Source organism: Pseudophryne corroboree, chromosome 4 (assembly GCF_028390025.1).
Source record: "Pseudophryne corroboree isolate aPseCor3 chromosome 4, aPseCor3.hap2, whole genome shotgun sequence".
Classification (NCBI taxonomy): domain Eukaryota; kingdom Metazoa; phylum Chordata; class Amphibia; order Anura; family Myobatrachidae; genus Pseudophryne; species Pseudophryne corroboree.
In genome coordinates, this window is record NC_086447.1 from 202,433,540 (window position 1) to 202,449,726 (window position 16,187).

A 16,187-nucleotide genomic window follows, 5' to 3' on the forward strand; every position below is an offset into this window, starting at 1 on the left:
AAAACTGCAACTCCAGTCAGAAAGAACTCGTACCAGTTAAAAACACACTGTGGCTGGTTACCACATGACATTATATGTTACCATCCAGGCAATACTCCTCCCGCAGACCAGCGTCTCTCAGGGGGCAGACCACGTGAATCGCAAGCCGCTGGATGATTGTCAGCTACACTCGTTCTCGCCTGGTGTCATTATCCTGACAGCGGCATCCCATCTGTCAGAATACCGGCAGTGGGGTAAGCGCTAAGTGTCCCTATGCGGGCTCGTTGCGCTCGCCACATGAGTGGGGATTGCCCTGTTGCACTGGTATTCCGGCTGTCGGGATTTCAGGCATCGTAGTACAGGCAGCCGACATGATAACCGCAACATATATATATATATATATATATATATATATATGTATATATATACATATATATACATGAAAAATGGGCATATATATTTATAGGCTAATGCATAATAGGCATTGTGTATGGTTAATGAAAAACACATACAGTGTATTTTACATATCTGCCTACACGATATCTGTGTGTGTATCTATCTATATAGATATATCATCTACTTTGTATCTACTATCATTCGCATATTAATCTAAGTTTTATCCTATCTATAGTATCTATCTCATATCTATGCATCAATATATCTCACTATCTTATTATCTATGTATCTACTTTAAATCTATCTATCTATCTATCTATCTATCTATCTATCTATCTATCTATCTATCTATCTATCTATCTATCTATCTATCATGATGTAATGATAAGTGTGGCCTGGTGATGGTGTAGTATCTGCACTAACGTCACTGCACTCTCATCAGCACCGGCAGCAGCAGCAGCATCAGGCCTCCTCCCCTACAGTCTTCCTCTCCCCACCTGCTCTTCCTCTCCCTCCTCCTCCCTTCTCTCCATCTCCGTCTCTCTGTATCCCAGCTTCAGCAGCCTGGCCATCCCTCCTCCCCCACATCACAGCTCCAGCCAACCAACACTGACAGGCAGGGCAGGGCCCAGAGGGACAAGCAGGAGGCACAGGACAGCAGCACAGCACACACACACACTGGGAGCTGTGACACAGCACTGGATCGTTCCCACTTGCTGTCAGTCCAGGCAAGTCTGATGCTCCACCGCAGAGGGAAGCAGTGACAAGGAAGATAGCCAGGTACGTCCCTCCATCTCTCTGTCTCTTCTCCATCCCTCTATGCTGACACACAGGATCTGTGTCACTGTACACTTGCACAGTATCTCCCAGTTATCGTCTGCATCAGTGCAGTGAATGGCATATAAATTCATTTGTCCATGCCTCGTTCTCTTTTACTTGTCCTTGATGGTCTGTCCTTATTTCTGTTGCATGTATCATCTACTGTTCCTCCATCATCTTTCTTTGATCTTCATCATATCAGCCTCTGTCCTTTTTATTCCTCTTCTGTCATTCCCCTCCCTTCCTCTTTCTTCCAGCTCAGTCTCCCTCCCTCCCTTCTCTCGCTCCCATGGGACATTCCTGCACCAGGCATTTAACCCATTCTCTGCTGCAGGGACCTGTGGTTCATAGTCAGCCATCTATCAGTCTGCTACTGTCTTTTATCTGGTGTCTAGCCAACCTGTTAGTGGCCCAATGGCCTATGGGTAGCATTCAAATATAATTGTCATCGCTGTGAGTGATAGATCATGAGTGGGTCTCTGTGCCCTACGTGTGTCATTACTCTCCATCTTTCTGATACTACATACCTATGTTACATATGTGTCTATCTAGGTGCCTGCCAGTGTACAGTGCCAGGTTATTATGTATTAAATAACAGGAATGTAGCGGTTATCTTTGTATCTGTTGTGTTCTTTATGTGACATAACCGGCTGACTGTCTGATAAAGCCTCCTATTTCTTTCCTCAGTCCCCATCAGCCATATTTTGCTGAGTTCAGGCTTGTAGCAATACACAACAGCGTCACACCTGGCCAGACAATTCGTTGGATATTGATGCATTCTGTGCATTATGGTTGGGTGGGGGCAAGGTGGTGTAATATTAGTCTTCGTAGCCAAAACATAAGGGTATGACACTGCAAACTCTGGTATTCTACCCGCCCATTGCGCTTGCATCTCATTCCTGGCAGCTAATGTGTTTACAGACCATCACAGGGAGAGGTTCCTGGATAAATGATCAGCAGGGCTTCGGCAGAGTGATCTAGGCTATTGGTACAGCAGGCGGCTGTATGTGGAATCAAATATGAACAAGGAAGAGATTGCTGAAGCTATACCCCACCTCTGTGTCTAGATGCCTGATATACTCACCTGCCGTTCTGTGCTGGAAATATCCATCAATGTTATCAGCTAGCAGGCAGGGAAATATTTGTTGACGGTATACCATGTACTGCAGATCTATGTCTGATTCACTGGTGCAGATAGGTTTTGCATAGGCCTCTGTTACAGATTAATGTAATGATATTTAGCTATTGAATTTAATCTGGAATTATTATCATATGATTATAATATAATGATGTTCAATGGGAAAACAGTAATTTTGCTGGTTTCTTATGAGCTGGGAGATGTGTTAGAAGCATACAGGTGTCATATGAGGAACACTTTGGTACCATACAAAATAGGCTATGCATTTTGGTTTTAATGCCAGTCAATATAGAGACATGAATCATTCTTATGGACATTTAAATATATTCTCTCAGGCGGTGTTGTATGACATTCTAGATACACTGCACCATGCCATGATACTACAGACAGGGTTTCTGGCTTATTATGAACAGCAAAAACAGAAAACGGCTTGGTTCTATAGAAGAATGCCTGGATGTGGTTCTATAGAAGAATGCCTGGATGTGTCTTCCCAATGCATATGAATGTACCCAAGCAAAACTAGGCGCATTCTAGTCTCTAGGAGGAAATATCTGAAGAGGCATAATGTGTAATGTGCAGTAGTGTAACCTTATATCAAAAAGCCCCACATCCAGTCACTTTAGCCACCATCCTGCCACTTTAACCATCATCCTGTCACCTTATCCATCCTACTGCCACTTTATCCACATCCTGCCACTTTATCCACCCTACTGCCACTTTATTCACCATCCTGTCACTTTATCCACCCTACTGCCACTTTATCCACATCCTGCCACTTTATCCACCCTACTGCCACTTTATCCACATCCTGAAACCTTATTCAACCTACTGCCACTTAATCCACCCTACTGGCACTTTATTCACCATCCTATCACTTTATCCACCCTACTGCCACTTTATCCGCATCCTGGCACCTTATTCAACCTACTGCCACTTTATTCACCATTCTGTCACTTTATCTACCTTACTGCCACTTTACCCACATTCTGACACTTTCTGCCTTACTACCACTTTATGCACATTCTGACACTTTATCCACATCTTACCACTTTATCTACCCTACTACCACTTTATACACATTCTGAGTGACACTTTATCCACCCTACTACCACTTTATCCACATCTTTCCACTTTATCCACCCTACTGCCACTTTATCCACCCTACTGCCACTTTATCCACACCCTGACACTCTCCACCCTACTGCCACTTTATCCACATTCTGACACTCTCCACCCTACTGCCACTTTATGCACATTCTGACACTTTATCCACATCTTACCACTTTATCTACCCTACTACCATTTAATCCACATACTTACACTCTCCACCCTACTGACACTTTATCCACCCTACTGCCACTTTATCCACACCCTGACACTCTCCACCCTACTGCCACTTTATCCACATCCTGACACTCTCCACCCTACTGCCACTTTATCCACACCCTGACACTCTCCACCCTACTGCCACTTTATCCACATCCTGACACTCTCCACCCTATTGCCACTTTATGCACATTCTGACACTTTATCCACATCTTACCACTTTATCTACCCTACTACCATTTAATCTACATACTGACAATCTCCACCCTACTGCCACTTTATTCACATTCTGACACTTTATCCACATCTTACCACTTTATCTACCCTATTACCATTTAATCCACATACTGACACTCTCCACCCTACTGACACTTTATCCACCCTACTGCTACTTTATCCACATCTTGCCACTTTATCCACCCTACTGACACTTTATCCACATCCTGACACTCTCCACCTTACTGCCACTTTATGCACATTCTCACACTTTATCCACATCTTACCACTTTATCTACCCTACTACCACTTAATCCACATACTGACACTCTCCACCCTACTACCACTTTATCCACATCCTGATACTCTCCACCCTACTGCTACTTTATATACATCCTGACACTTTATTCACCATGCTGCTCCTTTATCTTGACGCTTTAGTTACCTTTCATCAATGTTCTATTAAAATACTGCCTAGTTTTGCCTAATTTAGGCTAACATAAATCATGGCAGTGAGTGGACATCGGAGCTGTGATACTACATGTGACACATTTGTGAGCTTTAAGGAATCACATTAGAGATGTACAAAGGCCCTTGTGTTTTGGTTTGAATTCTTCACCGTGTTTTGGTGTTGGTTTTGGCATTGGTTTTGGCAAAACCACACCCAATTGTTTTGATTCAGATTTGCATTTCGGTTCAGTTTAAAATCGATAAGAAAATTTAAAAAAAAATTAAAAATCGATTTAAAAAAAGCTAAAATCATGTCATTTTTGCAATCCAAAACCCAAAAATCTGATTTTCAATCTGAATTCCAAGCATCGGGAAGATTCAAACCGGGACTTGGTTCGGATCAGATCTCTTCAAGGGATCCAGACTGGGTTTTGATTAAGTTCGGATTAAATTTGTGTGGAATCAGATTTCTGGAGAACCGATTTGCAAATGCACCTAGAAATGAGCTTCTCAGCCGAACTGCAATCTGAGTGAACAAAATGTGTCTCATTACATGTGTTGGATGAGACCTGACCTTTGCCAGCTCAAAAATCAAGTTCTTTTCTAGAGTAAAAATATCTCTGCACCATACCAGACAATAAGTAAAACTGGACGCTCTCTGGGCCTGATTTATATGTGCTTACTTACTTATTTACTTGGAGGCAGCAGCGATGCACATATATGCTAACGCAGCAGAATGTATCTGGTATAAGTAGATGCCTCCTGCATACATTTTTGATCCAGGACGCAGCATTAAATCCATTGGCCTGCTGAGTGACCCATGAGGTCGCGTAAGTCGGTCGCTGCAGCTCCTACCAAGAGGCCAGGAAATCTCAGTCGGAAGACAGAGGTCCTTGCCTCGGCAGGATAGAAACATAATAATGGTTGAAGCTGGTATTATAGTAGGAAGTATGATAATAGGGTAGAACCAGAATAAAGAAACAGTAGAAAAATCAGTGAAAAGTTGGTAGAAACAAGATAAATGGTTAGAGGCTGGTGATTGGGTAGAAAGTGAAACACGATAAATGGTTAGAGGCTGGTGATTGGGCAGAAACATGATAAATGGTTAGAAGCTGGTGATTGGGCAGAAACATGATAAATGGTTAGAGGCTGGTGATTGGGCAGAAACATGATAAATGGTTAGAAGCTGGTTATTCGGTAGAAACATGATAAATGAGTTAGAAAGCCAGTGATTGGTCATAAACATGGTAAAGGTTATAAGGCATTGATTGGGTAGGAGTATAATAAATGGTTAGAAAGTTTGATGGTGGTGCTATGGCTTCATGATCTAATTTTTAATATCTTCAATGCTCCAACAGTAACACTTCTATATGGCCACATATTTGTAACTACCAAAATTGCCAACATCCTTATCGAGTATATTATATGACATTTTTTTTTGTTAGCATTCAGCCTTCAGTAATGTGTCTGTTGGATAAGTGGGCATAAAATATGTCGGCCAGTAGCCAGATTCATATTAACATGGATAATATTTATGTATAGGGTTTGTATTGTAACATGTGAAGGTCCTTCACAGGCCTCCCCTCACTCTCTCTCGCCCCAGTTCTGCTATAAGAGTAGTCACCACACCCTTCAATTAGTGTCTACCATCTTACATTCAACATGAGAGGGGTACAGTAGATGCTGTATAGCATAGGAAAGGAATTAGGATGGCCATCAACCATTGATGGTTTGCCACTGATGGTTAATGGTTGTGCCATCAATTAGTGGATATACTTTATTTCTCCGCCATAAATAGCAGAGTTCCGTTGATAATGCTGCAATTTATTTTTCTTCCATCGCATGTAACTTACCCCTACCTCGTTATGCTGAGCTTAGCCAGATCTTCCTTATCTGATTGGCCCATCTCATTCATGTTTCTCCAGCTAGTGATGCTCATCAGTGACTCAAAGCATTGTTGGTTTCCCATTGATGTTTTCTCACCAGTGATGTAAAGTACAAATGGTACCATTATTGGCAGGGCCGGTGCTAGGGTGTTTGGCGCCCTCCTGCAAACTATAAAATTGCGCCCTCCCTCCGTTAACTTAGAAAGGGACAGCGTCACATTTGCCTAGGCGATAAATTCAGCAGGAGCAAAAAAAATGTGGATTGGAGAATTCACATGTTTTCTCACCTGCGCCGGTGAAAAGGCTGGCGGTTTTTGACGATTTTGAGGTATTTTTCACCAATGCCTTTTCACACAAAAAAAGGTGAAAAGGCATTGGCGAAAATGCCTTAAAAATTGGCGAAAACGGACCAAAACTGAATAGACAGGGGGCAAATTCAACAGCTCTGAGATTACGCTGATGGGGAGTTAGAGGGAAGGTGAAGGCAGGGGCGCTGACAGGGGAGTTGGAGGTAGAGTGAGAGCATGGACGCAGACGGGGTGTTAAAGGGAGGTTGAAGGCAGGGGCACTGAGGGGGGAGTTAAAGGAAGGGTGAGGGCACCCTGAGGGGGGAGCTACAGGGAGGGTGAGGGCAGAGGCACTGAGGGGGGAGTTACAGGGAGGGTGAGGGTAGGGGTGCTGAGGGTGGAGTTACAGGGAGGGCGAGGGAAGGGACGCTGAGGGGGGAGTTACAGGGAGGGTAAGGGCATCCTGAAGGGGGAGGTACGGGGACGGAAAGGGTAGGGGCACTGAGGGGGGAGTTACAGGGAGGGTGAGGGCAGGGACACTAAGGAGGGAATTAGAGGGAGGGTGAGGGCACCTTGGGGGGGATGCTACAGGGACGGTAAGGGTAGGGGCACTGAGGGGGGAGTTACAGGGAGAGGGAGGGTGAGGGCTGGGACCCTGGGGGGAGTTAGGGGAGGGTGATGATAAAGCTGTGACAAAGATGCAGAAAGCTGTGACAAAGTGCGTATGTGCAGATGGCCATGGAGAGCGCAGCGCAGCACAGACCGAGCGCAATGGCGATAGGAGAACTCTGTAGTGGCAGCAGGCGTGTGATGAGGAGGGAGAAGAGAAAGCAGATGGGGAGCTAAGGGGCAGCGGGGCGGTGACTACTCAGATCCCAGTGAAAACGGCAATTAACACGGCGGAGGAGGTTAGTACATCCCGCCCACAGAGAGGTGACAAGAGAGAGAGAGAGAGAGAGAGAGGTGAGGACGAGAGAGAAAGAGAGGGGGAGCATGAGAGAGGGAGGTGAGGACGTCAGCCACTTACCCCGGCAGATCTCCTTTCACTGCCTCCTGGGTGACGTGTCTCATCAGGGCCAGGGACTCAGGAAGGCTGCTGCAGATGGGTGGGCGGACAGCCATGTGTTGAGCCACACGCCGCCGCCCAATGCTGTGGTGCTGCTCCTCCTCCTCTCCCCTGCGGCTGTCCCTGCACTTATTGCAGTAGGCGCTGGCCATGGCTGGGTGCGGGGAGCGGAGCGGAGGACACAAAAGACTCCCAGGAGCAGCGTGCACCAGACATGGAGGTGATCAGGCCAAAGCTGCCGATCACTGAGAACTGTGCTTCACTGTTTACAGGCACTGGCCATTCACGATGGATTGCTTTTGCCTAGGAAGAGGTGGGGGGGAGAAGGGGGAAGCGGAGCAGAGGGGACAGATACCGGGACACTGGAGAGGCATGCAGCAGGAGGCGCACGCAGGCAGCAGATACCGCTGGTGAGACTCAGCGCAGCTGCGGTGGGAGACGGCGCCATACGCAGATGCTTGTCGGCCCTGATTGCTCCTCCCCGCTGCCCCCTTGCCCGCTCCCCGTTCCGACGTCCCTGGCCGTTAGTAAAGAGGCAGGGAGGGGGGCTGGTCTTCATGCTGCTAGTGCCGCTGCTGCCTGTCAGAGTGACAGGCGCTGGCAGCCGGCAGCAACAGTAAGGTCGCAGAGCGGGGAGAGCGCCTCTCCGACCCGGCGCCTCCCTGCTTTGCAGGACCTTGCTGAGCGGGTAGCGCCGGGCCTGATTATTGGAGACCATCCCTGATGCCTATCTCCTTGCCTGTACAAATGGCTACTGCCTGTGGCTGTGCAACAGTATTTCCTTAAGAAATCAATGATATCACTTTGTTATGGTGCAATTCTAATGCAAGCTGTAGGCTTATGGAACATACTGTATCTGCCAGTATGGCTGTATATAAACAAATTGGAAGACAATGCGCGTTGATTTTTTATTTTTAGATGTAATTACTTCTGGATTGCAACATTATTTCAAGATGACAATACTTTGTACAAAAGAGCAGGAATGCCTGATAGTGAATGGCTGGAGAGAGCTGAGGAGGAGGCAGAGGCTGGAACAATTGATGGTGAACGGTTGGAGAGTGCTAAGGAGGAGGCATCTAATCAGGAGCACCTGATGGTGACTGGCTGGAGTTTGGTGAGGAGGAGGCAGAGGCAGGAGCACTTGATAGTGGACTGCAGGAGAGTGCTGAGGACAGTGGACTGCTGTGCTAGGAAGACACAAAGGACTGCTGGCCTGTGCTAGGAAGACACAGTGGACAGCTGGGCTGCGCTGGGGAGACACAGTGGACTGCTGGGATGTGCTGAGTAGACATAGTGGACTGCTGGGCTGTGCTGGGAAGACACAGTGGACTGCTGGGCTTGAGCTGGGGAGACACTATGCAGTGCCGTAACTAGACATTTTAGCGCAGTGTGCAAGAAATGGCATCGACGCCCCCCCCTTTACGTAAAATATGGGCAGTGTGCGCCACAGTAGTCTCCATTATTCAAATTATGTTCCACAGTAGCGCCACTACACCAGGTAGAGCCCCTTTTACACATTACGGCAGACAGAGTCTACATTTTACACATTACGACAGACAGTCCCCCTTTTTACACATCACTGCAGACAGCGTCCCTTTTTTTACACATTACGGCAGACAGTCCCCCTTTTTACACACTACGGCAGACAGCGTCCCCTTTTTTACACATTACAGCAGACAGCGTCCCTTTTTTTACACATTAGGGCAGACAGTACCCCTTTTTACACATTACGGCAGATAGAGTTCCCTTTTTTATACATTACGGCAGACAGTCCCCCTTTTTACACATTGCGGCAGACAGCATCCCCTTTTTTACACATTACGGCAGAAAGCGTCCACTTTTTTACACATTACGGCAGACAGTACCCCTTTTTACACATTCCGGCAGACAGCGTCCCCTTTTTACACATTACGTCAGACAGAGCCCACCTTTTACACATTACGACAGACAGCATCCCCCTTTTACACATTATGGCAGCCAGTCCCCTTTTTACACATTATGGCAGACAGGCAGGATAGATAGACAGACAGTCAGTCAGAATAGATGATACTTACTCTCTCCCCGCTGGCTCAGGCAGTCAGTCTCCTCGGTGCAGCTGCTGGCAGATCCCGGGCAGGGGAGGAGGAGGGACGGGGACTTGGGAGCCGCAGCAGCGCACTGTAATTGTTGGTGGCGCCGCTGCAGCTGTCCCTCTCCTTCCACATTGGCTGGCCGCCGCCGCTGTGAATGCTGGGATGAGGGGTCCTTTCAAACTTTTCCTTGGGGCATGCAATATATCTAGATATGCCCCTGGACCTGCTCATTGTAATGTGGTATAAAATGAAATGTAGGGCATTTTAATGTTAATATGAACCGGGGAGCACTATATACAGTATCATAATGTGAATTGGGGGTACTGTGCGGCATAATTTGTACTGGCAGCTCTAAAATGTGACACAGGGTGAACTTAAGCACTACTATGATTCATAAAAGAAACTAGGGCACTACTATGGGGCATAACATTAAATAAGGCTCTACTATGGTTCAGAAAATGAATTAGAGAACTATTATAGGGCATAAAAATAACAACTGCTGCAGAGAAGTGTATCTCTAGAAGCATTGGGATGGCCCCTTCAAAATGTTGCTATGGGGCACACAAAGTTCTGGCTACGCCCCTGCACTATTGACTGCTGGGCTGTGCTGACGAAACACAGTGGATTGCTGTGCTGAGGAAACACTGGTGACTTCTGGGCTGTGCGGAGGTGGTATCTGCAGATGGTCCTAGTTTTGCAGGGTTGCACAGTGTCCAGTACTTCAGAAGTATATATGAAGAAAAAATTGTAATGTAATTTGCACTGTGTAATGTATGCAAGATACATTAATTACATAAAGAAAAATACTTTTTTATAGAGTGACTGTTTATTTAATCAAATCTCCCATCCTGCTCACACTACTGCCCCTCTCCCACTCCCTGCCCCCAATCCCTTGTCACAGATGTGTTGGCCAGACGTACTTTAATCTTTCCACTTCCAGTTAAAAACACACAGGTTTTTTTCTTGTCTACTTGTCGTCCGCCTCATCTATGGCAGTGGTATCACTAGGGGGTCTTTGCGTCCTCACTGTAAGGTACTCCATTTGCATAGACCTCCAACCTAGGCCAGTATTTACTAAGAATCCGAGTTTGTCCGATTTGTGTTTTTTTTTCTAAGTCCCAATCCGGGAATTCACTAAGCACCAATCTCGGCAGTGTTTGGACTATTCGTAATGGTTTGAATGACAACGTTCAGAAATACGAATGAATAGACCATCGGTCAAATGCGGCTGTTATTTCATAGAATACGGGCATTCACTATTCATTCGTATTTGTGTGTTAGTTTCTGAGTGCTCAAGTGCGGGTCTGTTTTTTTTCGATTCGTTAAAAAAAAGCAGCAATAAAATAGACCTGCTTTTTCCAGTCGAGTTTGGATAACCATGCACGGATCAGTGAGATCTGTGCATGGTTATCTATGGGAAAGGGTCTGTTTAGTGAAAAATCTGAAAAAAAATTTGCGTGGGGTCCCCCCTCCTAAGCACAACCAGCCTCGGGCTCTTTGAGCCGGTCCTGGTTGAAAAAATATGGGGGTAAAATGACAGGGGTTCCCCCATATTTAATCAACCAGCACCAGGCTCTGCGCCTGGTCCTGGTTCCAAAAAGCGTAGGGGTCCCCCGCATTTTTGAAACCAGCACCGGGCTCCACTAGCTGGGGAGATAATGCCACAGCCGGGGGACACTTTGATATCGGTCCCTGCGGCCATGCCATTAAAACCCCAACTAGTCACCTCTGGCCGGGGTACCCTGGAGGAGTGGGGACCCCTTCAATCAAGGGGTCCCCCCCCTCCAGCCACCCAAGGGCCAGGGGTGAAGCCCGAGGCTGTCCCCCCCATCCAAGGGCGGCGGATGGGGGGCTGATAGCCTTGTGAGAAATTGTGAATATTGTTTTTAGTAGCAGTACTACAAGTCCCAGCAAGCCTCCCCCGCATGCTGGTACTTGGAGAACCACAAGTACCAGCATGCGGTGGAAAACCGGGCCCGCTGGTACCTGTAGTACTACTACTAAAAAAATACCCCAATAAAAACAGGACACACACACCGTGACAGTACAACTTTATTACATACATGCACACCAACATACACACATACTTACCTATGTTCCCACAAGGCTCGGTCCTCTTCTCCATGTAGAATCCTAGGGGTACCTGTGAAAAAAATTATACTCACATAATCCAGTGTACCTTCTGTTCTTTGTATAATCCACGTACTTGGCAAAATAATAAAACGGAAACCCGACCACGCACTGAAAGGGGCCCCATGTTTACACATGGGACCCCTTTCCCCGACTGCCAGGACCCCCCCTGACTCCTGTCAAAGAGGGTCCCTTCAGCCAATCAGGGAGCGCCACGTCGTGGCACTCTCCTGATTGGCTGTGTGCTCCTGTAGTGTCTGTCAGGCAGCACACGGCACAGATACAATGTAGCGCCTATGCGCTCCATTGTAGCCAATGGTGGGAACTTTGCGGTCAGCGGTTGACCGAAAGTAACCTCACCGCTGACCGCAAAGTTCCCACCATTGGCTACAATGGAGCGCATAGGCGCTACATTGTATCTGTGCCGTGTGCTGCCTGACAGACACTACAGGAGCACACAACCAATCAGGAGAGTGCCACGACGTGGCGCTCCCTGATTGGCTGAAGGGACCCTCTTTGACAGGAGTCAGGGGGAGTCCTGGCAGTTGGGGAAAGGGGTCCCATGTGTAAACATGGGGCCCCTTTCAGTGCGTGGTCGGGTTTCCATTTTATTATTTTGCCAAGTACGTGGATTATACAAAGAACAGAAGGTACACTGGATTATGTGAGTATAATTTTTTTCACAGGTACCCCTAGGATTCTACATGGAGAAGAGGACCGAGCCTCGTGGGAACATAGGTAAGTATGAGTGTATGTTGGTGTGCATGTCTGTAATAAAGTTGTACTGTCACGGTGTGTGTGTCCTGTTTTTATTGGGGTATTTTTTTAGTAGTAGAACTACAGGTACCAGCGGGCCTGGTTTTCCACCACATGCTGGTACTTGTGGTTCTCCAAGTACCAGCATGCGGGGGAGGCTTGCTGGGACTTGTAGTACTGCTACTAAAAACAATATTCACAATTTCTCACAAGGCTATCAGCCCCCCATCCGCCGCCCTTGGATGGGGGGGACAGCCTCGGGCTTCACCCCTGGCCCTTGGGTGGCTGGAGGGGGGGACCCTTTGATTGAAGGGGTCCCCACTCCTCCAGGGTACCCCGGCCAGGGGTGACTAGTTGGGGTTTTAATGGCACGGCCGCAGGGACCGATATCAAAGTGTCCCCCGGCTTTGGCATTATCTCCCCAGCTAGTGGAGCCCGGTGCTGGTTTCAAAAATACGGGGGACCCCTACGCTTTTTGTCCCCTGTATTTTTGGAACCAGGACCAGGCGCAGAACCCAGTGCTGGTTGATTAAATATGGGGGAACCCCAGTCATTTTCCCCCCCATATTTTTTCAACCAGGACCGGCTCAAAGAGCCCGAGGCTGGTTGTGCTTAGGAGGGGGGACCCCACGCAAATTTTTTTCAGATTTTTTAAGACTTTAATCAACTTTTTAAGGTGCACAATGAAGCCCTGCACGGATCTCACAGATCCGGCCGGGATTCCTTGTGTTTTGTCAGGCAGTGTTTTACTCATCACTCCCGTAAAACACTGCCTGATATTACGAATCACATCGACATCGGAAAAAACGATTGTGCAAAACTCAGCAGCTTAGTGAATAACCATATCAGGATTCAAAAAGTTGCAGTAAAATGCACCCGATACCATTCGAGTTCAAACACCCTTAAAAACGGCAAAAACACGAATATTAGTAAATAAACCCCCTAGATGAGGGTTCCAGCGGGTCGCAGTCGTCCCACCAACCATTTTGTTCTCTAGTGATCCATTCCCTCTATCAGCTATTCTTCGTTTACTGGATCCGTCAGCTCGCTTAACACTGACTTTTTTGTGGTTTTGTTAATACAGTTTTTGTTTTTTTTAAGTTCTAGAAATACTTTTTTTTTGTACATTTCTTTGATCTTTTCTTTTAGACGGACAAATGGCATTGTAACAATTAAACCTCTTATTTATCTTTATGAAAAAAAATGTAGAATGTTGCACTGACAGTGTTCTTATTGTATCTCCTGTATGGTTCAGTAATTTATGCGTTATGGAAATTCCTGGATTGCCTGCAACAAGCTGATCAAAAATCTGCTACTGCAGGAGTAAAAATAGCGGCTTCATAAGTGTTGCACTTGCACTAATAAGTATAACTAAATAAACAGCCAAATAATGTCATCTGTACTGTACTCTTCGCTGTTTCCTCCCCATCTTGCTGTACCATGCTGCCCAGTGTATTTTTCCGCCCCATCTTGCTGTACCATGCTGCCCACTGTATTTTTCCTCCCCATCTTGCTGTACCATGCTGCCCAGTGTATTTTTCCTCCCCATCTTGCTGTACCGTGCTGCCCAGTGTATTTTTCCTCCCCATCTTGCTGTACCATGCTGCCCAGTGTATTTTTCCCCTATATCTGTGATTTGCCTGCTGCCGGTTTGCAGTGCGTGGACTCATGGTGGAAATGTAAAACATTATGTCATAATCCATGTACTTTGGTAGCATATTCAATTAATTGTGTTCATTTTACCTATAAAAATAACTTGGCTATCACAACCGCAGCTATGCGCACTTTGTATACCCATGGTATACAACTGGAAAAAAATGGTAGCAATTTTTTTTTTTACCGGCTGAATATTACAGGATATTGGGGAACAGCCTGTACGCAGCAAAAAAAAATGTGAAAAAAAAAAAAAATAGTGGGGAATTCAATGGGGGAGAATCAAATGTTTGAAAAGTCAGTTGGGTGTCTGTTTATTTATTTATCTAAGTGACAGGAAAAAACAGACACACAACCGACTTTTCAAACATTTGAATTACACCCAATTAGTCCTGAAAAAAAATTTGGGGAAAAAAAATAGGCTTTTATTGTGATTTTTGCCCAAAGTTGTTTTTCGGGCAATTCAGTTGTAGCCCATTTTTTTCACACAGTTTTTTTTTACATAGGATCCATTCCAGGACCTCTCTGGCTTTTGGGATCGCGGATGCAAAAATGGACTTATGAGGGATTTTTTTTTTAAGGTCCTGCCAAAATCTCAAAAACAAATCCCCGATAAGAGCTGCAGCTGGCAGCACTTTGGAGCTAATTGGATAGCCTCCGGGGAAACAATAAGCCCATAATGTTTATTACTGTCCAAAAGAAAAATATTTTGTTATTTCAAAATGCTTTAAGTACAGTAATGGGGCCCATGGAGGTCATTCTGACCTGATCGCTCGCTGCGCAGCTATCAGGTCAGAACTGTGCATGCGCTGGCGCCACAGTGCGCTGGCGCATGGCTGACAGCCAGAAGCGGTCGCTGGGGGGGAGGGGGCGGCATTTGACCGCCATTTTGTGGGCGCAGTCCGGCCAATGCAGGCGTGGCCGGACGGTGTGTGGGGGCGGGCCGCAGTGGCTGCGTGACATCACATGCAGCCGCTGCGACCCAGTGCAGCGACGAGTAACTCCCGGCCAGCCGCAGAAGCTGCGCTGGCCGGGAGTTACTCATCAAGTGCTAAAGCATCGCTACTGTGCGGGGGGGGGGCTGACATACGGGGCGGACTGGCCCTGTGCCGGGCGTCCCCTTGCATGTCTGTGTAAGTGATCGTAGCTGTGCTAAATTTAGCACAGCTACGATCAGGTCAGAATGACCCCCCATACATGGTGCTATTTGTGCTAGGTGAAGATTTGAGCTATACAATGTCTGCTATGAGATTTGGACTAATTGGGGTATGCTATTTGAACTATATCCGATTTTGAATACACTACAATGTACTATGAGGGTCATTCCGAGTTGATCGCTAGCTGCAGTTGTTCGCAGCGCAGCGATCAGGCTAAACAATGGCTGTTCTGCGCATGCGTATGCGGCACAATGCGCACACGCGTCGTACGAGAACAACGAACGATGTCGTTTTGCACAGAGTCTAGCGAAGCATTTCAGTCGCACTGGTGGCCGCAGTGTGATTGACATGAAGTGGGCGTTTCTAGGTGTCAACTGACCATTTTCAGGGAGTGTTCGGAAAAACGCAGGCGTGCCAGGAAAAACGCAGGCGTGGCTGGGCGAACGCTTGGCGGATTTGTGACGTCAAAACAGGAACTGAATAGTCTGAAGTGATCGTAAGCGCTGAGTAGGTATTGAGCTACTCTGAAACTGCACAAAACAAATTTGTAGCCACTCTGTGATACATTCGTTCGCACTTCTGCTAAGCTAAAATACACTCCCAGTGGGCGGAGGCATAGCGTTTGCACGGCTGCTATAAACTGCTAGCGAGCGATCAACTCGGAATGACCCCCAATGTGTGCTGTAGTACAAAAATACCTACCTGCACATACTATTTTTCCTTGAGATAGCAACTAGATGGGAGCACGCATCACATCGCAAGTGACACCACACATGGTGCGATATGAACTAGACACGATGCTATTTGAACTAAAAAGTTCAAACAGCATGCGATATGTGTGGGGCCCCTAACTGCT

The 16,187-nt window shown here is 46.7% G+C and overlaps 1 protein-coding gene across 13 annotated transcripts in view; it reads left to right on the plus strand.

The window, feature by feature from the left end:
- The first annotated feature begins 892 nt into the window (after window positions 1-892).
- KIF1A (kinesin family member 1A) overlaps window positions 893-16,187 on the plus strand; it is a 297,735-nt gene continuing 282,440 nt past the window's right edge. For 12 of the 13 annotated variants that reach the window (XM_063915782.1, XM_063915783.1, XM_063915784.1 and 9 more), the window contains exon 1: window positions 894-1,155. The gene's annotated coding sequence lies outside the window, so the exon portion shown is untranslated. Of the gene's footprint in view, window positions 1,156-16,187 lie in introns of all 13 variants that reach the window. The other variant, XM_063915795.1, reaches the window with a different exon arrangement.